Source organism: Malaclemys terrapin, chromosome 1, assembly GCF_027887155.1.
Source record: "Malaclemys terrapin pileata isolate rMalTer1 chromosome 1, rMalTer1.hap1, whole genome shotgun sequence".
In the NCBI taxonomy this organism is placed as follows: Eukaryota; Metazoa; Chordata; order Testudines; family Emydidae; genus Malaclemys; species Malaclemys terrapin.
In genome coordinates, this window is record NC_071505.1 from 234,624,015 (window position 1) to 234,651,828 (window position 27,814).

At 48.5% G+C, this 27,814-nt stretch overlaps 1 protein-coding gene and 1 long non-coding RNA gene across 4 annotated transcripts in view; one reads left to right on the forward strand and one right to left on the reverse strand.

Moving 5' to 3' along the window:
* MGAT4A (alpha-1,3-mannosyl-glycoprotein 4-beta-N-acetylglucosaminyltransferase A) overlaps positions 1-27,814 on the reverse strand; it is a 144,162-nt gene that overhangs the window by 63,609 nt on the left and 52,739 nt on the right. The gene's annotated exons all lie outside the window — the stretch shown is intronic.
* On the forward strand, positions 4,365-6,018 carry LOC128826284 (uncharacterized). Its single transcript, XR_008442826.1, has 3 exons — positions 4,365-4,473; positions 4,684-4,770; positions 5,559-6,018. It is a non-coding gene; the product is annotated as an uncharacterized LOC128826284 (long non-coding RNA).

Below are 27,814 nucleotides of genomic sequence, written 5' to 3' on the forward strand. Positions count from 1 at the left end.
AGAAGGCCGGCTGGCAGGCAGGCAATCTTTTCCCAGGTAAAACCTTCCAGAACTAGAGAGAAGCCTTTTTGCCAGCCAGCTCTAGTCTAACTAAGCAGCCATTTTGCCAAAGCCCCCCACCTCCCCTTTTTTTGCCTATTTGTATGTTCTTAGTGGGTGCATATTGCCACATTGTGGCAAGCACAGCAAGTGTGAGAAATTTGTTTTTCCTTGATATGGCTGCCACCAATATATACAATGGATCTGATCTGATCTGGGAGAGGGCTGACTATGAGTAAGGCTGCAAGTCTGTCACAGAGATCACGGAAGTTACGGATTCCGTGACTTTCCGTGACCTCCATGACTTCTACAGTGGCTGGTGCTGGCTCAGGGGCTGCCCGGGTTGGGCCAGCAGCAGCAGTTTGGGTGAGTGGGAGGGGGCTCAGGACTAGGGGCAGGGGGTTGGGGAGTGTGGGGGGCACTTATCTCGGGGTGGGCGGCTCCCTCGCTCCCCATTGGCATGACTCCCCCGCAGCTCCTAGGATGTGGAGTGGCAGAGGGGTCTCCGCACCACGTGCTATCCACACCCGCAGGCCCCACTCCCACAGCTCCCACTGACTGTGGTTCCCGGCCAATGGGAGCTGCGGCAGCCAGCACTTGTGGTGGGAGCAGTGGCGCCCCTGTCCTGGCCCCTGCCTTTGCCGCCTAGGAGCTGCAGGGACTCAGAGCCGGACAGGAACCCACTGCTAGCCCCGCCAAACCTCCTCCCCCAGCACCAGCAAGGGTCCCGGGCCGCACGCCGCAACCTGCCCCTACCCTCTGCCCAAGCACCAGTGGGGGTGCCGTGGCCCAGCCCTCCCCTTCCCAGCACCAGTGGGGGTCCCGGGCCACCTCCCCCAGCACCCGAGGCACCCCTGGACCACTGCCCCCAGAGCACCCGGGGCCCCCTGCCCAAGTTTTAGTCACGGCAGGTATTTTTAGTAAAAGCCATGGACAGGTCAAAGGCCCGTGAATTTTTGTTTATGGCCCATGACCTGTCCATGATTTTTACTAAAAATACCTGTGACTAAAATGTAGTCTTAACTATAAGAACTAGTCAACAAGCTCCAAGCCTTAATGGTCTGTCCCATCCTCACAAACAACAAATACAACATTTCTTGGGACTGGCACAGTATTATTGACGTTTAGTGCCATGATTTGCCACCATTGCAGTTCCCTTCATAGATATGGTAAAGAATGGATGTTCAAAAAGGGTCCAGTGATCTGAGGCCAGCGACAATGACTTGAAAGACTCTAAAGGAGTGTGCGCATCAGGAACTAATTCTTTTTAATCCAAACTTTTCAAATAGGTTTATATTGCGAACAGATGCCTCAGATGAAGGGCCAGTGGCAGTTCTTCTGCAAGAAGTCCCCATATTCTACATCAGTGGTTCTCACCAGGGGTACGCCTACCCCTGGAAGGTGCCCAGGGGGTATATCAGCTCATCTAGATATTTGCCTACATAAAAAGCGAAGTCAGTACAAACTAAAATTTCATACAGACAATGACTTGTTTGATGCATGCCTGAAGGACAAATGGGAGATTCTACTGAATCACCTGGTATCTTCTGCTTGATATGGAAGATCTTCAAGGTCTTGGTGAAATTAGATTTTAAGTACCTTTATTTTTCTTAGGACACTATTTTAGGATTCTCTGGAGCCTTGAGCATAGATGAGATCAGATTACATTCAATTCTCTCCCTCCAAGATGTCCCTATCTGAGAAAGAAAACAGTGAAAAGCACTAGATTTTTATTTCTATTTTTTTGCCAGGGGCGGAGGGGACCAAGAACAGATTCTTAGAGACATTTGATGAGAGGGACAGGAAGATCTTAGGTGGGTAGAAGCGGCCTTTCTTTGGAAGTTTCTTGGGAAAGGAGCAGGAGGAGAGAGCAAAGAAGCAGACATTCAGTCGATCCAGTCCGTGTTTCCTTGGTGAAGATTCTCCCCCTCTGCTTAGAGGAAGAGTGGGTCAGTTTAAGCGGGGGGGAGGGGGAGGGACTGGATGTCTCCTAGATGACTGAATCTTGAGACTTCTAATCACTCCGGTCTTCTAGTTTGCTATCCTGCAAATCCTCTGTGTCAGCAGGAGGGAGCTGAAGCATGACACAGACATGCAGGTTCAGAGCCACTACTTTCCCTGCTTCTACCAGGCTTGGCAAAGGCAGTTTCTACCTGAAGGAATGAAGGAGACGGTCAACTTGCACAGAATGCTACTGTTATGAACGGCTTAAAAGAGAAGGTAAAAGTAAAACATTTTCTTTCTGCCCTTCCTCCACAGCTTCATCTGTGGGTCTTCTGTCATCTTGCTGCTGCGGGGCTCTCCTAAGGACTTGAAACAAAGATAGTGCCTTTCCAAAGAGACACCAGCTATAGCTGCTCCAGTGACCTGACATTACACTTAGAATTGATGTGAAGAGGGATGAAATGGAGGGACTATAGGTGAAAATTACTGAATCTGAATTGGCTCCCACCTGTTTGATTGGTAGATGAGAGAAGACACACCCAGCGTACATACAGGTGGTCAATTACATCAGGGGACAGCCATATTATAGAAAACACAGGTAACAATCCTTTACAAGAATTTGTTTTCAGTGGCTTATAATTCTGTCAATGATTTTTAAAAGAGCTGGCTGAGAAGCTCACTGGACCATGAATGTTGATTTTCAATGTGTCTTGGAGAACTGTAGAAGTGCTAAAAGACTGGAAGAAAGCTAACATTTTGCCATTTTTAAAAATAGATAAACAGGATGACCTGGGTAATTGTAGGCCTGCCAGCCTGACATTGATTCTGGGCAAGATAATAGGATGGCTGATATGGGACTCAATTAATAAAGAATTAAAGGAGGGCAATGTAATTAATGCAAATCAAAACAGGTTTATGGAAAACAGATCCTGTCTAACTTGATATCTTATTTTGACGAGATTACAAGCTTTGTTGATAAAGATAATAATGTAGAGGTAATATACTTAGATTTATGTACGGCATTTGACATGGTACCACATGATATGTTTATTAAAAAACTAGAATGATACAAAATTGACATGGCACACATTAAATGGATTAAAAGCTGGTAAAGGACAGTTACCTGTTCTGTAACTGGCGTTCTTCGAGATGTGTTGCTCCTGTCTATTCCACAGTAGGTGTGCGTGCTCGCCACGTGCACTGGTGCTGGAAGTTTTTCCCTTAGCAGTACCCGTACCGGGGGAGCCACGGGCTCCCCCCACCCTCGGTTCCTTCTTGCCGGACAACTCCAACAGAGGGGAAGAAGGGCGGCATGTGGAATAGAGAGGAGCAACACATCTTGAAGAACGCCAGTTACGGAACAGATAACTGTCCTTTCTTCTTCGAGTGATTGCTCCACAGTAGGTGATTCCAAGCAATATCTGCTGGAGGTGGGTAGGAGTTCACGAAGGTTCGGGACGAAGTACTGCCGTGCCAAACCCAGCGTCATCCCTAGACTGGAAGACGATCGCGTAATGCGAAGTAAATGTGTGAACTGAGGCCCATGTGGCCGCCCCACAAATGTCCTGGATGGGAACATGGGCGACGTAGGCAGCTGATGAGGCCTGAGCCCTCATAGAATGTGCCCTGACGATCGGTGGCGGGGGAATCCCTGCCAGATAATAGCATGTGCGTATGCACGAGGTGATCCAGTGGGAAAGCCACTGGGTGGAGATAGGCTGCCCCTTTGCCCGCTCGGCCGAGGCAATAAAGAGTTGAGAAGACTTCCGGAACGGCTTAGTCCGAGCCAGATAAAAGGCCAACACCCTACGCACATCGAGCGTGTGGAGGCGCATTCCTCGTTAGAGGAGTGGGGCTTGGGACAGAGCACGGGAAGGAAGATGCTCTGCTCCATATGAAAGGCAGAGACCACCTTCGGGAGGAACACCGGGTGTGGGCGGAGCTGAACTTTATCCCTATGAAAAACAGTATAGACAGTGGCATAGCCAGCTTCTAAGAGGAGGGGGAGCAAACATAAAAAAGGCTCCCCCCCTTGGCTCCTCCTCTGGCCACTCCGCATCCCCCCGCCCCCCCCCCGGCTGGCTCCTCTGGCCACCCCGCCCCTCCCCACCCATGGCTCCTCCGGCAATGCCATACCACCCCCGTGGCCCCCCCACTCCTCCGGCTGCTGGCTGCCATGCTGTGCAGTCCCTTCCTCCCCCCGCTCCTCCGGTCGCGCCCACCGCCAGCCTGCGCCCCCCACCCCGCTCCTCCGGCCTCCCTCAGGGGGGCTGCTAAGAGGCGTAGGAGGGGCCCATACCAGTGCTGGCGGGCCCACGCCAGGGCTATGAGAATGACTTTCACCTTGTTTGGGCAGGACCACCATAGGAGGGAAGCCAGTATCGGGGACGGGACCGTGAGACTCTTGTCAAGACCGTTCTGAGCTTGGGAGAACTGTGAGGCCAGCCATAACTGGAGGGGCCTCATACTGAGCCGGGCATGGCAGACTACGTAAGTGCATGCCGCCATGTGTCCCAGAATCCGAAGACACGCCCTCGCTGTGGTTCCCGGGAAGGCCATGACCGAGGCGATGAGATCCCTTAGGGTCTCGAACCTGTCCAGGGGGAGAGAGGCTGTGGCCCTGGAGGAATCCAGCAGGGCTCTAATGAACTCTATGCGCTGAATGGGCACTAATGTTGATTTGGTCTTGTTCACGACCAGGCCTAGATCGGCGCATGTTGACAGGAGCAGCTTCACATGGGACTCCACCTCGAAATGAGACTCCCCTTTGAGGAGCCAGTTGTCCAGGTAAGGGAAGATTTGTACGTCCTCCTGCCTGAGGCAGACCGCCACTACGGACATACATTTCGTGAAAACCCTGGGAGCTGTGGATAGACCAAAGAGGAGGACTGCAAATTGGTAGTGGTCCATCCCTACCATGAATCGGAGGAAGCGTCTGTGCCCCTCAAAAATATGGACGTGAAAGTACGTGTCCTGAAGATCCAGGGCCACGTACCAGTCGCCAGGGTCCAGAGAGGGGATAATAGAGGCCAGGGACACCATGCGGAACTTGGAACTGGTTAGAAATCTGTTCAGGTCACGCAGGTCCAGAATAGGCCTGAGGCCCCCTTTCACCTTCGGGATCAGGAAGTATCGGGAGTAGAACCCTTTGCCCTGGAACTGAACCGGTGCCCTTTCCACCGCACCTAGGTGAAGCAGCCGACCCACCTCCTGACGCAGGAGGCAGACATGGTCCGGGTCCCCCGGGGTCATCATGGAGGGAGGGTGATTTGGTGGGGGTGAGGTGAACTGCAACACGTCGCCCTTGGAAATGATACTGAGGACCCATTGATCCGATGTTATGCAGGACCATGCCCTGAGGAAGGCAGACAATCGGTTGCAGAACACAAACTTTATTAATTGGGGGGTCTCCCTGGCAACAAGCCCAATGCCCCCCTGGAAATAGTCAAAACCGCCTCTTTCCCTACATCTTGCCCTTAGAGGGTCCAGGCTGCGGGATAGAGCGGGACTGCCGCTGAGATCGACGCTTCTGGTCTCTGGGTCTTTGTACGGGGGCTCATATCTGGTTCTTGTAGGTTGAGACGCTGGAAGCGATTTGGCCTTGTCCTTAGCTGGAGGGTCGTAGAGGCCCAAGGTCTGCAAGGTGGTGCGGGAATCTTTCATCCCATGCAGCCCGACGTCCGTCTGGTCCGCAAAGAGCACCTTGCCATCGAACGGAAGGTCCTGCATCAGAGATTGGGCCTCTGTCGACAGCCCGGACAACAGGAGCCACGAAACCCTGCGCATGGTGATCGCGGAAGCCATCAAGCGGGCTGCCGTGTCAGCAGCATCGGACGCAGCTTGCAGGGCCGCTTTAGCTGCCGCCGACCCCTCTTTTATCAGAGCCTTGAAGTCATTCCTGTCCCGGTCTGGGAGGAGGGGCTCAAATTTAGGCAGGGACTCCCAGAGTCTGAAGTCGTACCTGCTCAGTACGGCCTGGTGATTGGCTAAGCAAAGCTGGAAACTAGCCGACTAATAAAATTTTCTGCCAGACTAGCCCAGTCTCCTGGCTTCTTTGTTTTTGGGGGTGGGTGCGGACTGGCCCTGATGCTCTCTGTGGTTCACCGATACCACCACGAGCGAGTTGGGTGCCGGGTGGGAATACAGGTATTCATGGTCCTTTGCCGGCACAAAGTATTTCCTCTCGGGCTTTTTCGAGATTGGGGCCAAGGAGGTGGGAGTTTGAGATGTTGGCAATACCCTGGTGCAGAGGCAGGGCCACGTGGCCCAGCGCCGAGGGAGACAGGACGTTAAAGAGGGAATCAGACAGACCCTCCATCTCCTCGGCCTGCAGCTGGAAGTTGGAAGTCACACGCTTTAGCAGGTCCTGGTGCGCCTTGAAGTCCTCCTGCGGGACTGATGGCAGAGGCGCCGCTATGGTGTCGTCCGGTGCCAGAGAGAGGACCCGTACGGAGCCGGGTGCCTTGGTTGGTGCCGGGGCGTCGGGACCGAGGTCAGAGTCCTGGCACGGGTACGCTGACCCGTGACATACCGACTTGTCCCGCAGGCGGCCAGAGGAGGCCGATGGAGCCTAGGACGCTCCGGCAACGGAAAGGGTCTCCATTTGGGCTGGAACTGATGGCCATGGTGCCCACTGACACCATCGTCCTTGCTACGGGGTTCCTTGCCATTGGTTCGGCTGAGCGCACGATGGCAATAGGTGTCCCGGCAGAACGCTGCGTGCTGAGGATGGGTGGATGGGTGCTGAGGTCGCCGAAGAATGCTCGGTGCCGCGGGAGCGGTAGGAGCAGTGTCTGTGACGTCTCCCTCGGGACCGGGATCTCGACAACGATGAATGGTACCCATGCGATGAACTGCTTCGGTACGTGTGACGGCGACGCGAAGCCCAGTGCCCTGATGCCGAGGTACCCCGAGAGAAGCCTCTGGTCTGATGTCTAGACGAGAGGGAGCTGGAACGGGAGCGCCAATGTCTGTCCCGTTGAGAGTGGCTCCAGTACCCACGTCTAGCTGGTGAGCGTTCCCGGTGCCTCTCCCGGTGCCTACGCTCGCTGGCAGGCAGTGTAGAGGGTCCTCGCGACTCCTGTCCCGACAGCGGCCTGGACAGTCTGGCTGGCGTCGAGGGTGGCCGGGAGCTGTCAGAAGAGCGGCCTCTGCGCGCCAAGCAGTGCGGGGAACGTTCTTCAGAGCAGGAACTGAAGCTGCTTGGAGAGGTCTGGTGGGCACCCAAAGGGGGCTTGCCTCGCGACCTAGGGCCCATACCCGTTTGCGAGCTCGGGATGGGCAGAGAATGTCCTTCGCAGCCTGCACCGCCTCCAGCGTCGACGGCATCTGTACCGGTGGGGATGCCTAGGCCGACCGTACCAGGCTGCTCCGCTCCACATGAGTCGGAGCCTTTGAGTCGGGGGGGGGGGAAGGGATCAAGGGCTGCCCAGCGCGGGACCAGCCTCCCCCTTGTCCTTATCGTGGCGGCATTGTGAGGCCGGGCTCTTCCCTTGCTTTTTGGAGGGAGAGCGGCACCGACTGGTCGAAGGGGCCTCGCTATGTACCGACGACGCGGTGGCCGGCGCTGAGTCCAATCGGCGTACCGGCATCAGGGTCAGCGACGACTCCATCAGGAGAGCTCAAAGTCTGAAGTCTCTCTCCTTCTTGGTTCTTGGCTTGAACAACCTGCAGATCTTGCAACAGTTGCTGATGTGAGTCTCACCCAGGCAGCAAAGACACTCAGCGTGAGGGTTGCTCCTGGGCACAGAACGGCGACAGGAGTCGCACGACTTGAAGCCTCGGGCATGCCCCGTGCCCACTCTAACAACTGAAGAACGATTTACAATGGTACCACTAAGGACGAGAAGAAGGACTGCAGCAGAGCTGGAGCACTAAAGTTCCAACTACCTTCACTGGAGGCAAGAAGGAACTGAGGGTGGGGGGAGCCGTGGCTCCCCTTATAGCGCAATATACAGGTGCCACTGCAGGGGTCACCACGGTGTTCCCCCAGTACAGGTAATGCTAAGGGAAAAACTTCTGGCACCAGTGCACGTGGCGAGCACACACACCTACACAGGAGCAATCACTCGAAGAAGAATGGACAGGTCTCAAAATGTAACTGTAAATGGAGAATCATCAAGTGGGTTTGTTTCCAGTGGAGACTCACAGAGATTGGTTCTTGGCCCTATACTATTTAACATTTTTATCAATTACCTGGAGCAATAAATAAAATAATCTGTAGGACTTCTGCTTTACTGGAAGTTGGAAGCTGTATAGTTAATGAGAGAGAGGACTACAGGAAGAGAAAGGATGCTTTCAAGTTAAGGCAGTTGAATGCCATGCTGGAGAACAGAATTCTATCCTTGCCTCACTCACAAAGTTACTATATTGATGCTAGGTAAATCATTTAAACCAAACTTTTCACAAGTGGCCATTAATTGTGTGTTACTAATTTTCTAGGTGCTGACCTTTAGGCACTTAGGGCCTGATTTACATAAGTGCTGAGTACCTAGAACAGCAACTGAAATCAATGCCAGCTGTTCTTTGAACACAAAGTGCTATACAAATGCCAAGATACTCTCAAAAATTAAGCTCTAGTTAGGCACCCAAAGTTAATGGATATTTAATTTTGGCCTTGATGTCTTTGAGCCTCAGTTCTTTAGATGTAAAATGCGTAATACCACCATATTACTTCACAGGGTGGATGTAAGAATAAATTGAACAGACAACCTTCATTCTATCATTTCCTAACTTTTAAGTGCTTGATTTTCCATCCTTAACATTTTTTCAACATAATATGAATAAAGTTAAACCAGTATGAAGGTAAATCTATAGGGGAAGGAAGATGAAAATGGTTAGTGACCTTGGGGAACTTCAAATGTAAAATTTTAAAATTTGATTATTTAGCATGGAAAGGAAGCATAGGAGAGTGAGACACAGTGTGTTGGAGGGGGAGGGAAGGACAAAAACATAGGTGTACATTATATTTTACCAATATGTCTGATGTAAAGGTCACTGATTATTTTAACACAGACTTTGAGACTGTAGTATATTAAAATTGATTGCTTTCCCCCCCTCCGTAAACAGTGTCTCGCTTTACATACTAACTGGATGTAGATGGCCTCCAATAAGACAGGCATAACTTTGCAAACTAGTTCTGTTCCCTCACCATCCTACATTCCTGGAACTGCATTTCTTACAAAACAAATAATATAGGATTGCAGGAACAAAACCAGACTTGTATTAATAGATCTGGCATATTTAGTTAGTGAAGAAAGCATGTTTTCAAAAGTGTTGAGAAATCTCAGTGCTGCTTTTGTGGAGATCAAGACACCATATGAAGGAGCACATTTATGCTGCTACAGTTAAGGTTGTTTTAGGCACTCTCTTACAAGCCTTACATTTACTCAGCCATAATAATTTATTCTGGGTTGAAATTTGGCACACAGTTTCAGTCCTGGAGAAAACTGTTTTCATGATTAGTCTAAACTTTAAAGCTTTTGCCTAAAAAACATGCTTTGACCGGGAACACTAATATTTATTTGTATTTTAAGATCTTTAGGGCTAAAAGTAAAAATTTGCAAGCGATTAACTCATAACATGGCTTGTTTTTGCAGTTAATACAGAGGCCTGGAGAACTGGGTTAGAAGTTACAGGATCAGCTGCTGGCTCTTTCACAGACTGCGTAATCCTGAGTGAGTGCTTGTCTACACAGTGCAGCAATGTGCACTACATCGGTATGATTTCTAAAGCACACTAACGTGTTGTCCACTAACTGGTCCATGTAAACCCTGCTGGTGCACACAAAGTTCTCTATTGTGCTTTCTACATGGACCTGCTAGTGCACTTTAGAATCACACCCCTGTAGTGCACAGTGCCACACTGTGTGGACAAGCCCCAAGTCACTTTCTATGTCTGTGTTCTGTTTTGTGAAAAGGGATACCAGTATTCAACAAGATGCATAAACACAAACAATATTCAACAAGATGCATAAACACATACAACAATTTTTGCCTCTAAATGCATTTTTCTAACACAGTCTCTTTCTTGGCACTTTAATTGGATTTTTGAATGTTCATTGTATAACACAGAACTGCAAGTACAGTGTTTGCTCTGTATCCAAAGAGAAATGCATCTGCCAACAGGCTGAGGTTTGTTTGCGGTAAGGACTGTGCTGGTGCTCTGTACTTGAGTTTTCTATCTGCGCTTTTGCCTACTGATATTGATGCCCTGAATTGTGCAGAAACTGGAAAAGCAGAATTCCAAGATATGATAAAGGTGCCCTGTGAGAAACTCTTATGTATGCAAACACTATTTACTGTAAAATAATTTAGAAAAAAGTTCTGGCAGTATATTTTAGAATAATCATCTGTATGGTGCATTGATGTACATATTGCCTTTCAAAGAGAGTAAGAGATGTTCCCTGCTAGGACATGCTTACAATTTCAGAGCCCGTTCTTGCACCCCTTAATCACATAAGACTCTCGAATTGTATTCTTATTGAGTCACATCGCAGCTATCTAAATCTGTGATAGTAATTGTTTTACATTCTAATTCCTTACTTCGTACCATGTTCTTAGAGGATACAATTTTCAGAAGCACCTAAGTGACTTAGGAGGACTTTTGCTCCTAAATCACTTAGTTTCTTTTGAAAATCCTTTCCAGTACACCTCTACCCAGATATAACGCTGTCCTCGGGAGCCAAAAAATCTTACCACATTATAGATGAAACTGCGTTACATCGAACTTGCTTTGATCCGCCAGAGCACGCAGACCCCCCCCCCCTCCGGAGCGCTGCTTTACTGCGTTATATCCAAATGTGTGTTATATTGGGTCGCGTTATATCGGGGTAGAGGTAGATGTACAAATCCTGAATAGGTATTGAGGGATTTTTTCCTTGAAAATTCTGAAATGCCTTGCTCATGAAGATACATTGTCATCCCTTGCTCACACTGTTTTAGGTGCCAAATTAGAGATGCAATTAATATTTTATTTATATTCACTTCATATGAATAGTTACTATTTTTAGGTATTTATATTTGAACAAATACGGAGAAACAAATAATCAGAGTGAAATCTGGCCCCGTTGAATTCAACAGCACAACTCCCATTGACTTCCATAGGGCCAGGATTTCACCTTGACTATCTATACTGGCTGCCATATTTCCTAAATCCCAAATCTCCTCTCAAATGATTTCCCCACCCCTCACCCTACAGCGTAAGTCAAGTTCAGGAAGAGAATGCAAAGGGAAGCAAGCAAGGCACTAAAGTCAGGGAGTGCATTAGGACACTGACAAGTCACTGGGAAAGGAAACAATGCTAAAGAGAGTCAAGTTACTGTAAATTCAGAGAGAAAAGCTGCAGGGATGATCCAGACTCTATCTACACAAGCCATATTGTTTAGAATGGCTTTTATCTAGGCTCACAAACTACACAACCTGTAACTGTCTTAAGTACAGCTAACTATAAATAAATACATTGGAAACCATCAAGAGACATCTTTAAAAAGCAAAGCAGAAAATGATCCAACTCTGCCAAAACTGGTCATTCTATTTGTTGCAGTCATTTCTTCAAACTTTCTGATCCCTTGTATCATATAGGTGAGGAGGATGAGAACAGTATGAAAATAAAACAAAAGGAATTAACCACTACAAAAGTAGTTTCCCTAAAATATGAATCTAACACTGCAAAACTGACAACTCTCTAAATCAGGGGTTCTCAGACTTTTGTACTGGTGACCCCTTTCACATAGCAAGTCTCTGAGTGCAACCTCCCTTATAAATTAAAAACTCCTTTTTATATATTTAACACCATTATAAATGCTGGAGGCAAAGCGGGGTTTCAGGTGGAGGTTGACAGCTCGTGACCCCCTTTTAATAACCTCATGACCTCCGGAGGGGTCCCAACCCCCAGTTTGAGAACCCTGCTCTAAATCTTGTGTAATAGGCAGGAAACAAGGAAAAATGTGTTTGGGGGTGGAAATGCCAATGAATAACTACTTAGAAACTTTGGTTTGTTGTGCCTTTAGTCATAACAGCTCAGGACTGCAGCCACTAAACAGGCTCGTAATGTTTATATATAGTGTGCTGCAGGAGTGGTGAAAATATATATGACAGTGAAGGAGAAAGAGAACTAAAGGATTAATCTTCAATAATAGTTTGCTATGGAGATGTAAATGGAGAAAGCATATATCCTCACCAAAGGGAACAAGGAAAGAGGATGGAAGGATTTGTGAATAGTCAGAATTGTGTTTTGTTTAGTTTGCCTACAATTCACCTTTCCCACTGAAATGAGCTGAAATGCTTCCAAGAAGATGTGTTATCTTGGCAACAAAATATAACAAAAACAAAACCCAAAGCAATCTGCACCCAGGATAAAAGTGGCTAGTTGCTGCTCCATATTACAATCAGATAATGTGAATGGCATAGTTTAGCAAGGCTGCACTTTGTTATATATTTTTATTTGTAATAGCATTCTCTTTCTTTTACCCTCAGATTGGGCAGAAAAAAAGGTTACCTACCTTTCGTAACTGTTGTTCTTCGAGATGTGTTGCTCATGTCCATTCCATTCTAGGTGTGTGCAGGCTCACGGGCACAGTTATCAGAGATTTTTGCCTTAGCAGTATCTGTAGGGTCAGCAGTGATGCCCTCTGGAGTGCTGCGCTCATGTGTCTGTATATTAGGTGCCGCCAGCCCTATGCCCTCTCAGTTCCTTCTTGCCGGCAACTCCGACAGAGGCACAGGAGGGCGGGTAATGGCATGGACATGAGCAACACATGTTAAAAAACAACAGTTACAAAAGGTAGGTAACCGTTTTTTATTCTTTGAGTCCTCGCTCATGTTGATTCCATTGTAGGTGACTCACAAGTTGTACCCCTGGAGGTGGTCTCGGAGTTCACGGTCGTGCGGCTTGCAACACTGCTCTCCAGAATCCAGCATTATCTCAGGCCTGCTGAGTAAGCGCATAAGATGTAAACATGTGGATGGAAGACCAGGTAGCAGCCCTGCAGATATCCTGGATTGGCACCTGGGCCAGGAAAGCCACCGAGGAAGCTTGCACCCTAGTCGAATGGGCGGTCACAACTGCCGGTGGAGGCACGTTCACCAGATCATAGCAGCAGCAGATACAGGCAGTGATCCAGGATAAAATTCTCTGAGTGGACACTGGACAACCTTTTATCCTGTCTGCCACCATGACGAACAGCTGTGTTGACTTATGAAATGGTCCTTTTGATGTAGAAGGCTAGTGCGCTCCTGACGTCCGGAGAGTGCAATCTGCGCTCCTCCTCCGACTTGAGGTTTTGGAAAGAAGAAAGGTAAAAATATGTCATGGCCTGTATGAAACTGCGAAACCACCTTGGGTAGGAAAGTCGGGTGTGGACGCAGCTGAACCTTATCCTTGTAGAAGGTTCTGAGGTGACCGCCCTCATCTCAGAGATCCTGCAGGCAGTTATTGCAACCAGCAACCAAACCTTCCAGGAGAGGAGGAGAAGGGAGCAGGAAGCCCGAGGCTCAAAGGGGGGACCCATGAGCCATGACAGCACAAGATTCAGGTCCTAAGGAGGGACAGGGTCCCGGACCATTGAGAAACCTGATCATCACATCATGAATGAAAACCGACCTGCCCTGGAGCAGAGAGTGGAAGGCCGAAATGGCGGCCAAGTGGACCTTAACAGATGAAAGAGACAGACCCTGGAGCTTGAGATGCAGAAGGGGCCCGCTTAGGCCTAATACCTTAGTTCGAGGATAAACCTAAGGAGTGCAGCCAAGAGTTGTACCTCATCACCACCACGGAGGCCACAAGCTGGGCTGCCAAGTCTGTAGTGTCCCAGGCATGTTCGTTTTCATCATCTGAGTCAGATGCCACCAGCAGAAGGTTGATTTTCTTTTTTGGTGGTTCGGGTTCTGGAGTTTCCCCATCGGAGTGTTGCTCTTTTAAAATTTCTGAAAGCATGCTCCACACCTCGTCCCTCTCAGATTTTGGACGGCAGTTCGGATTCTTAAACCTTAAATCGAATGCTGTAGCTATTTTTAGAAATCTCACATTGGTAGCTTCTTTGTGTTTTGTCAAATCTGCCTTGAAAGTGTTCTTAAAACGAACATGTGCTGGGTCATCATCAGAGACTGCTACAACATGAAATATATGGCAGAATGCGGGTAAAACAGAACAGGAGACCTAGAATTCTCCCCCAAGGAGTTCAGTCACAAATTTAATGAACGAATTATTTTTTTAACGAGCATCATCAGCATTGAAGTATGTCCTCTGGAATGGTAGCCAAAGCATGAAGCGGCATATGAATGTTTAGCGTATCTGGCACAGAAATGCCTTGCAATGCCGGCTACAAAAGTGGCATGCAAATGCCTGTTCTCACTTTCAGGTGACATTGTAAATAAGAAGCAGGCAGCAGTATCTCCTGTAAATCTAAACAAACTTGTTTGTTTTAGCAATTTGCTGAACAAGAAGTAGGACTGGGTGGACTTAGAGGTGCTAAAGTTTTGCATTGTTTTGTTTTTGAGTGCAGTTATGTAACAAAAAATCTACATTTGTAAGTTACACTTTCATGATAAAGAGATTGCACCATAGTACTTGTATGAGGTGAATTGAAAAATACTATTTCTTTTGTTTATCATTTTTAAAGTGCAAATATTTGTAATAAAAATATCAAGTGAGCTCTATACACTTTTTATTCTGTGTTGTAATAGAAATCAATATATTTGAAAATGTAGAAAAACATCCAAAAATATTTAATAAATTTCAATTGGTATTCTATTGTTCAACAGTGCGATTAATTTTTTTTATTCGCGATTAATTTTTTTGGGTTAATCGTGTGAATTACTGCAATTAATCGTCAGCCCTACTAATTAGGCACCAGTTTAACAACCAAAAGTTTACAGAACTACTAAAAATGTTTAGCTAATTTGAGATGTCTACTGACTGACTGAAAGCTGCCAGAAAGTCAGCTAATGTCTTGGGAACAATCAGTCAGAATGCAAAACAAGATCTCAATAGTTCTGAATATATCCTGATTACGATTTGTATCAAAGGTGTTAGAGAGTATTTACTGATTAATAAAGTGGGTAGACATAATGATTTGTGCTAGAAATATCTCTAGAATAAATTATTGAGAGGTATATTTAGTTCAGATTAGTTTGCAGTTATTTAAGCAGGCGTGCTTCACTGAGACAAAACTGTTCAGAGTGCCACAAAATATTTTTCACTTCTTAACTATTCAGACCACCAAAGTTTTTAAACAAAATCTATTATTCAGTAGTGTTTATAGTGGTAAAGACGATTTCAAAATAATACTTCCCAAATTAACTACAATCCCTACCATAATAAATACGGTCTATAGTTAATGTAATTTGGAGTTCAGCATTTTTGCAATTCAGGATCTCTAGGGTATTCTGAAGGGCAATACTTAGACAAGATTAAATAAATATTTTAAATGTCACAAACTGAGCTGGCAAGTATATAAACTAGTTACATAGTGAACAAGAACCCAAGAGTTTCAATATGCAATGGGGATGGAATACAGAGATGAATCATGCCCAATTTTAAAATAACTGATAAAATTGTAAGCCTTCCTAATTAATGAGCAAATTCTTAGTCAAATATGGTTATATGATGAATTAATCCAAGTTATATGAAAAACAATTGTCTCAGCAAATCAAAAAGCAAAGATGATGCAGTTATTGAGGCATAACTGTATAATTGTCTCAGTTATATAATTCCAGCACTTGCCTAATTTGGTGCTTAGCTATCAAGCTGACAGCACTTTAGAATTCCCTGTATCTCAGGAGGATGTTAAACAGCAGCTGCTGAAGTTAGACACTTTAAAACATGCCTTATAGTGATAGACTCAAAAAACTCAATCTATGCAGTTTAACAAAGAGAAGGTTACAGAATGAACTGATTATAGTCCATAAGCATCCACATGGGAAACACATTTTTAATAATGGGCTCTTTAGCAGAGAAAAGTAACATGATCCACTTGCTGGTAGTTGAAGCTAGACAAATTCAGATTGGAAAAAATATGTAAATTGTTAACCATCAGTGTCATTAACCATTTGAACAATTTACCTAGGACCAGGGTGGATTCTCCATCACTAACAACTTTTAAATCAAGACTAGATGTTTTTCTAAAAGACAGGCTCTAAGAGATCAGACTAGATGATTACAATGGACCCTTCTGACCATGGAATCTATTAATATGGAGGTTGTTGACCTGTAACTGGAAGTTCGAGATGTGTGATCCCTGTCTGTTTTCCACATATGGATACCCATGCATACCATGCATCTGAGAGACCAGAGATTTCTAAAAATAGTGTCCATTGATCCATGGCTGGGCAGTTCTCATGCTCTGACATGAGGGTATAAGGGGCGGTGGGGACCAATGCCTCTCCAGTTATTCTCTTATCATAAATCCAAAGCAGAGGGGAAGGAGTGCAGATAGTGGAATTTAGATAGGAAACATGTATTTCAAAGAACCTCCAGTTACAGGTCAGTAACCTCCATTTCTTTTTCAAGTGCTGGTCCCTATGTGTATTCCACACATGGGTGATTAATAGGCAGTATTTAAACAGGAAGGCAGTGTGAGGATGCAGTTGGTAGAGGTGCCTGTAATACTGCAGCCCCAACAGCTGCATCTGGAGAGGATACTTGAATTAATACATACTGTTTCATGAATGTATGGATGGAGCTCTGGGTAGTCGCTCTACTGATGTCCAGGATAGGTACCTCTCAAAGAGATGCCATTGAAGTTGCTTTTGCTCTAGTTAAATGGGCTCTCACGCCATCTGAGAGAGGTATATGTATCAGTTGGTAACAAAGAATGACGCAGCTGGAGATCCACATATAGAGTCTCTGAGCAGATCATGTCTGTCCTTGTGACTATTCCGCTATGCTGAGAAATAACCTTGATGATTTTCTAATCGATTTCATCCTTGTAGATAGAACAATCCAGAGAACTAAGTCTTCTCTCCTGATTGGAAGCATGAGATTTTGGGAAGAATACCAGTAAGTGGACAGGTTGGTTTATGTGAAACAAACTACTTTTGGGACGAATTTCAGATGAAGGTGAAAGGAAACATTCTCCTTATGAAAAATAGCATAAGGCAGGTCAGCTATGAGTGCTCTCAGTTCACTCGCCCTTCTGGGCTTTGTGATGTCAACTAAAAAGGTAACTTTCATGGTAAGGTAAATCATAGAACTTGTGGCCAGTGATTCAAATGGTGGTCTAGCAAGTTCTGATAGTAGTATGAGGTTGAGGTCCCATTGTGGTACAGGTTTCACCACCAATAGGACGATCCAAAACATCCCCAATCAAGGCCTGTGTCTTGGACAAAATTATTTAACAGTTTAAAAAGCTCTTCACCAGTTCCTTGTGTTGGAAGTGGACGCCAAAACAGAAAATCCTCATTTAATTCTGTTGCTGTAGAAAAACGAATACACTGTGCAGCATTTGATATATTGGTAGACTCATCTATCTGAATTAAATAATATGGGCTCTGACGAACACTTTCTAGGAGCTGCTCTTTTACATCAGTGGCCATCTCTGCAATGCAGCGTGGAACTCTCATTAGAAAGTGGGATCACGTCTAGCTGTGATGCTGCTTTCTGTCCTATCATCACCGCACACGTATCCTTTGCAGCTAGTAGTAGTTTCTCACCTATGTCGTTGGCTTACCAACTTTGGCAATGCACAAAGCCGCACGGTAAGAAGCCTTTCTGTTAACAGTGCTGTACACTTCAACAAGTTTTTTTTTTTTGTGTCCTATAACTCATTAAGCTTCCGCTGGAAAAACTCTATAGGTTTAGATACTAAGCTAGGGTGTTTTGTTTCGAGATGCCGGTGTACCTTGTAGGGCCACATACAGTTGTTCACCAGTACTTTGCACTATACAATACATTGAGGCATTGGTGCATCGCTGGACCCACTCCACCTAAAGTCCAGCTTGAAATAAGCTTTGTGCATTTTGCTAGAACTTCCACTGCTGCCCTCACTTTGGTTTGTGTTGTACACTTTTCTCCCTTTGTCGCAAAATGAGCCATTTCTCGTATAAAGGTTTGTCACTGTAAGCACGCTGCTGATAATGTTTTTAAGTTCTTGGGGGGGAAACCACACGAGACATTTGACCTGACACAGTTGCTCAAAGAGCCCTGCGTGGGACTAGTGGGAGAGGTACGGTAGAACGCATGGACGGAATCAGGATGCCTGCCATAGGGATCCCATGGGGCCCACTAGGGCTAATATGAAGGGTCGACTGGTTGAGAGGGCCCCCATGGCAATAGGTACCATCAGTCCCTTGGGTAGTCGTGTCTAGGTGGAGGACAGACCTGAATTGTTTTGAATCTCTGTCTGAGCTCACCTCCCTATGTGGGAATAAAGGAATGTCTGGAGCCTTCAACTCCTCCAAAGAGAAGGCTGATTCCTGCTCAACCAACAGAGCCATCGGTACCAGTGGGTGAAAGCTTCTGCCTCTGGACAGAGGAGGGGAACATTCCCATTTCCCCGAGGTAGTTTCCTCCTCTGGTATCACAATGTTTCTCAGGAGGGTTAGACCCGAAAGAAAAGGAAACCGAGGATATGGCAGGGTAAAGATATCCTCCAGAGAGGGGCAAGTTTCAGTTAGTCCCAGACCCCAGGGCATGCCAATAGTTGGGACTGACAGCCCTGGCACATCCATGGTCATTGTAGATGGCAGGTCTTACAGAGATAGGTCAATACCGCCAAAAGAATCTACTCGGACGCTCTTAAATGGTGTCATTAGGTGCCAATATTTAGGCTTATGAATCAGCGCCTACATCAGTACCAGCAGACCCTTTTTCCTTCACGCTTTACCCTCATGATCGGAGGATTTAAGCAAGCCTAAGTCTTTAGGGCCCACATATGAGGACTCACTAGACTTGGATGGAGTTGGGGAGGGATCCCTGCTCTTGAAAGAGAATCTGTTCTTACACTTATGAGAGTGCCCCTTATTGTTGTGAGAAGTCCTGCAGGATGATGCCATGGGCTTAGCAGGTCTGGCTTCTGCTCCTAAGCTCATTCTTGAAGGGACGCTGCACTTGAAGAACAATGAATTATTTGTCAAAACATAAGAGAAGATGCAGATCTCTTGCTTTGATGGCCCCCTGCTCTAGCCACCCCCACCTCTGGTGCCTGTTGTAGAGAAATGGGCTTTTCAAGGGCTGCTCCCTTGGAACGGAGGGTGTTCTGCCTCACATAACCAACCAGATTAGGGGAAGAGCTCTTGCATGGGTCCAACTCGCACCACTGTCTAACCCAAGGGATGGATCTCACAAGCAGGGACCTCCAGCTGCTGGTACCACTGCCACTTTGGTGTCTCATGGGGGAGAATCTGGGGTCAGACCTGTACAGACCACATCTGGAGGTGATGGGGTAAAATAAAACTGAAAAATCAGCGAAAAATATTTTTCCATTGAATTTTCAATTACAATATCTTAGGTGTTACTTGTAACTAGGTAAAAAAAAAAATGTAGGCAGAAATGTTTTTCAAGTTGACCATGTCCCTTTAAAAACTAATGAATGTCTCATTCTTCACCAACTTGATGGTGGCATTATTTCTTACCCAGAGAAGGCAGACCCTAAAGGCTGAATCACTTCCTCGCTACTAAGCATGCCCTCCTGCTCTTCCTGAAAAGTTAGTGGCAAAACCCCTATGGGATTCATTAGTAGTATAACTGCAACTCAGGACTGGGAATAGGCAAAGATTCTGAGTCTGCCTGCTCTATTACTAGCTTACAGGTATATATAAAGAACTGATGATCCCAACTCTAGACATTCCTTGACATTTATGAACATAAAATATTCATCTAGAAAAGATTTTGAAATAAAATGCAGGTAAAAAAATTAGAAACAATGAAGGGGTCAGGGCACGGCAGAAAAGGATCTTCTGGCTACTGAAGTAAACCCTAGACAAATGAGATGTGGAGGCAGCATAGCCATTCTATAGTTACTGGGAAGATTAGCTTTGCCATATACTGATATTTGGATGAAATAAAATCAATCAGCAGTGAAAGACCCAGAGCTACAGTCAATTACCACAGATGGTAAGCTGATATATTTGGCACCATCTTCCTCTCTGTTAGATGTAGCTGTACGAGTTTTTTGTTGCAGGCTTCCAACAGTGCATTAGAAGCCTGATCATGTTTCTATTAAATCAATGGCAAAATCCTCACTGACTTTAAGGTGCAAGATCAGGCTTTAAATTAAACAGTAGTTGTCTGTCCTTCAAATAACCAAACAAGACTCCTAATAGAAAAGACGGTTACTCACCGTTGTAACTGTTGTTCTTCGAGATGTGTTGCTCATATCCATTCCATTAGGTGTGTGCGCGCCGCGTGCACGATCGTCGGAAGATTTTCTACCCTAGCAACACCGGCGGGTCGGCTGTGGAGCCCCCTAGAGTGGCGCCTTCATGGCGCTGAATATATACCCCAGCCGACCCGGCGCCCCCTCAGTTCCTTCTTGCCGGCTACTCCGACAGTGGGGACGGGGGGCGGGTTTGGAATGGATATGAGCAACACATCTCGAAGAACAACAGTTACAACGGTGAGTAACCGTCTTTTCTTCGAGTGCTTGCTCATATCCATTCCATTAGGTGACTCCCAAGCCCAACTTAGGTGGTGGGGTCGGAGTGAGACATTGCCGTGTGCAAAACCGCTGATCCGAAGGCAGCATCGTCCCTGGACTGCTGCACTAGTGCATAGTGAGCTGTAAACGTGTGGACTGATGACCAAACCGCCGCTCTACAAATGTCCTGTATCGGAACATGTGCCAGGAAAGCAGTCGAGGAGGCTTGGGCCCTCGTGGAGTGAGCGGTGAGGTGCGGTGCTGAGACACCTGCCAGGTCATAGCAAGTCCGGATGCAAGACGTAATCCAGGAGGATAGGCGCTGTGAGGAGACCGGTGAGCCTTTCATTCGGTCGGCCACTGCAACGAAGAGCTGCGTCGTCTTTCTAAAGTGCTTTGTGCGGTCAATATAGAAGGCCAGGGCCCTTCGTACGTCCAGGGAATGCAAGCGTTGATCCTGGCGAGTGGCATGTGGTTTGGGATGAAAGACCGGGAGAAAGATGTCCTGGTTGATGTGAAAAGGAGAAACCACCTTAGGGAGAAAGGCAGGATGTGGACGAAGCTGCACTTTATCCTTATGGAAAACTGTATAAGGGGGCTCGGATGTCAGCGCCCTGAGTTCAGAAACGCGCCTTGCTGAGGTGATGGCTACGAGGAAGGCTGTCTTCCAGGATAGGTACAGAAGTGAACAGGTGGCCAGTGGCTCGAATGGAGGACCTGTGAGCTTGGAGAGAACCAGGTTGAGGTCCCACGTCGGGACGGGCTGACGTTGTTGTGGGTACATCCGGTCTAAGCCCTTGAGGAATCTAACGACCATCGGGTTAGAGAATACCGAGGACGCGAGTTCCCCTGGGTGAAAGGCCGATATAGCGGCCAGGTGAACCCTAATTGAAGATATCGCCAACCCCTGATGTTTTAGGGAGAGGAGATACTCCAAAATGAGAGGAATGGGTGCCTGCAACGGGGACGTGGCTCGTTGTTCACACCAACAGGAGAACCGCTTCCACTTGGCCAGGTACGTGGTGCGTGTTGAGGGCTTCCTACTGCTCAGCAGAATCTGTTGGACAGAGTGCGAGCATTGCTGCTCTGCCTGGGTGAACCATGGAGCAGCCACGCCGTGAGGTGGAGTGATTGCAGGTCGGGGTGACGCAGCCGGCCGTGGTCCTGCGTGATGAGATCCGGATACAACGGAAGCGGGATCGGTGTCTGAACCGAGAGTTCCAACAGTGTGGTGTACCAATGTTGTCTCGGCCACGCTGGAGCGACCAGAATTACCTGTGCCTGGTCTCTGCGCAATTTGAGCAGTACCTTGTGGACCAGAGGAAACGGAGGGAAGGCGTAAAACAGGTGGTCTTTCCAGGGAAGGAGAAACGCATCCGAGAGGGAGCCCGGAGCTCGACCTTGTAGGGAGCAGAACACGTGGCACTTCCTGTTGTCTCGGGATGCAAACAGGTCTATCTGGGGAAACCCCCACCTCTGGAAGATGGAATGTATGATGTCCGGACGGATAGACCACTCGTGCGTCTGGAAGGACCTGCTGAGTCGGTCCGCTAGAGTGTTCTGGACTCCAGGGAGGAACGATGCCGTGAGGTGGATTGAGTGGGCGATGCAGAAGTCCCACAGGCGAATGGCCTCTTGGCATAGGATTGACGAACGTGCTCCTCCTTGCTTGTTGATGTAAAACATGGCCGTGGTGTTGTCGATGAGAACTAACACACATCGGCCACGTAGGAGGTTGAGAAATGCCTGGCACGCCAGGCGCACCGCCATCAGTTCCCGAACATTGATGTGCAGGGCTAGCTGGGATGCAGTCCACAGGCCCTGGGTATGGTGTTCGTTGAGATGGGCGCCCCAACCCAGAGATGAAGCGTCTGTGACCAGGTGCAGAGAGGGTTGTGGGGCGTGAAATGGCATCCCCTCGCAGACCACATTGTGATCTAGCCACCAGGTGAGGGAGGTCAGGACCGAGATCGGGACCGTGACCACCATGTTCAGGCTGTCCCGATGTGGACGGTATATTGATGACACCCAGGTTTGAAGTGGGCGAAGCCGAAGTCTGGCATACCTGGTTACGTACGTGCAGGAAGCCATGTGGCCCAGCAGGGTAAGGCACGACCTCACCGTGGTAGTTGGGAACGCCTGGAGCCCTTGAATGAGGCTCATGATGGTGCCAAATCGGTTGTCTGGCAGGATGGCTTGTGCACGTCTGGAGTCTAGAACTGCGCCTATGAATTCTATTCTCTGGGTAGGTTCTAGAGTGGATTTGTCCTTGTTGAGTAGGATGCCCAACTCGTTGAATGTGTGCACTATTATGTGGACGTGAGCTTGAACTTGCTCCTTGGTGCGACCGCGTACCAGCCAGTCGTCTAGGTACGGGAACACCTGTATCCCTTGCCGACGAAGGTACGCTGCCACGACAGCCATACATTTCGTGAACACTCTTGGGGCCGAGGATAGGCCGAAGGGAAGGACTGCAAATTGGTAGTGCACCATGTTTACCACGAATCGCAGGAAGCGTCTGTGAGGTGGGTAAATTGAGATGTGAAAGTATGCGTCTTTCATGTCGAGGGCGGCGAACCAGTCTCCAGGATCGAGGGAAGGGATAATGGCCCCCAAAGAGACCATGCGGAACTTCAACTTTACTACGAATTTGTTGAGTCCGCGCAAGTCCAAGATGGGCCGCAGACCTCCTTTGGACTTGGGGATCAGGAAGTAACGGGAATAAAATCCCCTGCCCCTTAACTCTACTGGAACCTCCTCTATGGCCCCCATGGCCAGGAGCGTAGAAACCTCCTGAATAAGAAGTTGCTCGTGAGAAGGGTCCCTGAAGAGGGACGGGGAAGGGGGGTGGGAGGGGGGGATAGAAGAAAATTGGATAGCGTATCCCCTCTCCACCGTGCGGAGGACCCAACGGTCCGAAGTTATAAGGGACCAAGCACGGTGGAAGTGGGAGAGGCGATCCCGAAAGGAGGGGGTTGGATCCTGGGGGATGACTGGGGCGCCGTCCTCGACCGCACCTTCAAAAGTTCTGCCTGGGGCCTGAAGGTGGTCTAGGTGGCCCCTGGTTTGGGCCGGGTTGAGGGCCGGTCCACCTTCTTCTACCACCTCGCCCTCGCCTCCTGGCCGAGTCCTGTCTCTGACGAGGTGTGGGGGGGTAGAAGCGCTGAGGCTGCGGCCTAAACGGCCTGCGCTGAGGGCCCACAACATGCATCCCCAGGGAGCGCATGATTGTTCTCGAGTCCTTTAGGCTCTGCAGGCGAGAGTCCGTTTTGTCTGAGAACAATCCGTGTCCCTCAAAGGGGAGATCCTGTAGGGTTTGCTGCAGCTCCGGAGGCAAACCCGAGACCTGAAGCCAGGAGATCCTACGCATAGCGATACCCGAAGCCAGGGTCCTCGCAGCTGAGTCTGCTATGTCCAAGGAGGCCTGCAAGGAGGTCCGAGCCACCTTCTTGCCCTCCTCTACCATGGCTCCAAACTCTTCCCTGGACTCTTGGGGAATCAGCTCCTTAAACTTCCCCATAGAGTTCCAGGAGTTGAAACTGTAGCGGCTCAGCAGCGCCTGTTGGTTCGCTGCTCTAAGTTGTAGCCCTCCGGCTGAGTAAACCTTACGGCCAAACAAATCGAGCCGCTTAGCCTCTTTTGATTTAGGCGCTGCAGCCTGCTGGCCGTGGCGCTCTCGTGCGTTCACTGATTCCACCACCAGTGAACACGGTTGGGGGTGGGTATACAAGTACCCATAGTCCTTAGACGGGACAAAGTATTTCCTTTCCACCCCTCTCGCTGTGGGTGGGATAGAGGCAGGAGTCTGCCATATCGTATCCGCATTCATTTGAATCGTGCGGATCAGGGGTAACGCTACCCTCGATGGGGCATCCGCTCCAAGGATATTCACGATCGGGTCGTGAACCTCCACTATCTCCTCCGTCTGCAGGTCCATATTATGGGCCATCCTGCGCAGAAGATCCTGGTGAGCCCGAAGATCTATTGGAGGCGGGCCTGTGCACGATGTGCCCGCCACTGCCTCATCGGGAGAAGAAGAGGAAGATGCCTCCGGTGGAACAGGATCCAAGGGCTGGTCCTGGTCTCCCTGTTCCTGGGCTGGAGCATCACCTGTGCCTGGGTCCAGGGTGTCAGGTGGTGCGGACCCAGAGGCCTCCATGCCCCCTGGCGGAGGCCGAGAGATGGTGGACTCCGGGGCCCCTCTGACGGAGTGACCGGAGCGAGAGGTCGACGCAATTGGAGCCCCTTGCGCCTGATGGTACGCCCACGGGGTCCAGAACGACCAGTGAGATGGGCCATGAGCAGGGTCCTCTGCTACCTCCTGCCAATGGCCTATGTCCTGCTCCTCGGCTTGACCCTGAGGGGGGTATGCCGATCTCGATACTTCCTCAGAGGAGCGGGACACCGATCTCGATGGCCATGGCGGTGCCGAGTGCGTCGAGACGAATCCCGTGGGATGCGGTGCCGCACGGTGCCGGTCCGGGGATGTTCTATCTCCACGCGGTGCCGGCGATCGGTGCCGGGACCGCGACCGGTGCCGATGACCTCGTCGGTGCCGGGAGTCGGATCTGGACCTCGACGAGGATCTGGAGTATGCCCGGTGCCGGGAGCGGCCTCTCGACGTCGAGCGTCGACCGTAGCGGTGCCGAGAGCTACGTCTCGACGTTGATCGGTGCCGACGATCATATCGGTGCCGAGACGTAGAGCGGTGCCGCGAAGAAGATCTTGGCCGCGAGTACGACCGGTGCCGAGATGATATTCGGTGCCGGGACTGCGAGCGGCGTGGGGACCTGCTTCGGGACCTGGAGCGGTGCCGAGGTTCCAGTCCTTGTGGAGGGCGCATCAAGGCAGGTTTCCCCCTCGACTGGACCGGGCGAGTCAGCGGTGCAGTCGGTGCCGGTGGTTGAGGCGGTGCCGGCTCCGTGAGAGCTATTAAGTCTCTCGCCGCCGCGAAGGTCTCTGGAGTCGACGGTAGGCACTGTATCACCGCCGGCCTCGGTGGAGACGCTATCTGCACCGGACTCAACGGCCTCGGTGCCGGAGTCGACGGTGCTGGAGGCACCTGTTTCCTTTGCTCCACCGGCGGACGCGGCTCTACCCCCGGCACTGGGGGAGCTGGCGTCTTCGGCACGGACGTCCCCGTTTTATGGGCTTTTTTATGCCCCGGGGATAATGATCGGCGCCGAGGCACTGCTTGCGGTGCCGACGAGGTCCGGTGCCGGGGAGGCTTGTCTGACGCCACTCGCGTGGTCGTCAAAGCCGGTGCTGCCGGTGCACTGCGCACCGAGGTGCTAGGCGCCGGGGTCTGGCCCGTAGAGGGAGTGTCCGGGCTAAGTGCCGCCTCCATCAGGAGTTGCCTGAGCCGAAAGTCCCGCTCCTTCTTGGTCCTTGGTCTGAAGGCCTTACAGATCTTGCACTTATCTGTTTGGTGGGACTCTCCCAGGCACTTCAGACAGGAGTCGTGCGGGTCGCTCGTGGGCATAGGCTTCGCGCAGGAGGCGCACTGCTTGAAGCCGGGAGCGTTGGGCATGAGCCCGGCCCCGCGGCCGGGGAAGAAAGGGGGAGACGACCCCCTTAATCCCCTGAGCTACTTAGAACAACTATAACAACTTTTTTAAAAAAAAACTATTTAACTATTTAACTATAAACACTATAACTATAACTGCTAATAACCAACAAAGCTAGGGAGAGTGGAGAACAGCTAAGCAGCGCTCCACAGTTCCAACGACCGTCAGGGGCGGTAAGAAGGAACTGAGGGGGCGCCGGGTCGGCTGGGGTATATATTCAGCGCCATGAAGGCGCCACTCTAGGGGGCTCCACAGCCGACCCGCCGGTGTTGCTAGGGTAGAAAATCTTCCGACGATCGTGCACGCGGCGCGCACACACCTAATGGAATGGATATGAGCAAGCACTCGAAGAAGAACTACCAACTCCAGCCTGTAGAAGCTGGCAAAAAGTTGAAGTACACCTGGCTTGCTCAGTGAGAAATATTTCTTAAACAGTTTTGGTTGTCAAGGAGCTTTTCCTGAGGCAAATTTTACACTATGCCCACAAGAAGCTGGATCTTAAGAAAAATACAAAATACAGCAAAAAGAATGGTAAAGAAAGAGGAAAAAAAGAAAGGAAAGCAAGGCCAGGCAAGAGTTACAGTGGCAAATACACTATGCTTGAACATGCCAGGGATTCAAATTCAGGTTCTCAGCCTAGTCTTTCACTCCTGGGCCAAAAACCCACAAGGATGTGTGTGAGAAGTACACTGTGTTGTTCCTAAACAACACCTTGAGTACGGTTGATACATCCGTCACCAGTGACAGACTCCAGATGAAGCCACATCCAGCCCTCTTCTGCCAAAGAAAATATAGCTGCAGTTTTAAATTTTGAAATTTGCTTATTTACAGGCATGTGTGTGACTTTGAATGTTGGAACACCTCGCAAATATGAATGATTTTCATATCCTCATCATCATTGTGAAGAAGGGAAGAATTACCCCATTTCAGAGATGGAAAACAGAGGTATGGAAATGTGATTTGTTTAAAGTCACACAAGAAATCTCTGGTAGAACTGAGAATTGAACCCAGATCTCAACTCCTTTTCTTTACCTTTGGAGAAGAATGGTTATCAGATAAATGTTATTCTCAGAGCAGAGAACAATTCCTCTTCTTCACCACCCCAGCAAAACAAAATAGAAAAGGAAAAGTCTGTCTAAATTTTATAGGTTGAAATGAGAAAAACATTAACTAGAAGTAATTTTATCATCTTTAATATAATGCAGGAAAAAATTGCATATAGCAATAAATTCACTGAATTTTTAGGTCTTAATTCCACTTACACTCTTATCAATCTGCATGAGATGCTCTAAAAACATTTTCTGCAGCTTATGGAGATTGAGAGCTACCCAAATGTAGTATCCAGACTGATGGTCATGGTTGACAGGCAGGAAAAATGGAAAGCAATATGACCTAGAATTGACTCCCAAGTTGTTCTAATTTAACATTTCAAGAGGAATAATCTAAAACTTTTAAAAGGAGGCCTTAGAATTTGCTGAATTCTCAGTATGTTCTGATAACAGAACTAGAACCACTTGCATGTCTGTTTGGCTCTGCACTTACTCATAGAAAGGTTCTAGCTTATATAAATTAAAATAAATACAGCCACTGCACAATTGTAGACTCGTACAATAGAGACAGTTTTTACAGTTGTCCATATCAAATGGATGCAGGTTCTGAACCCCAGAGGTGATCACACTGCTTCATGAGT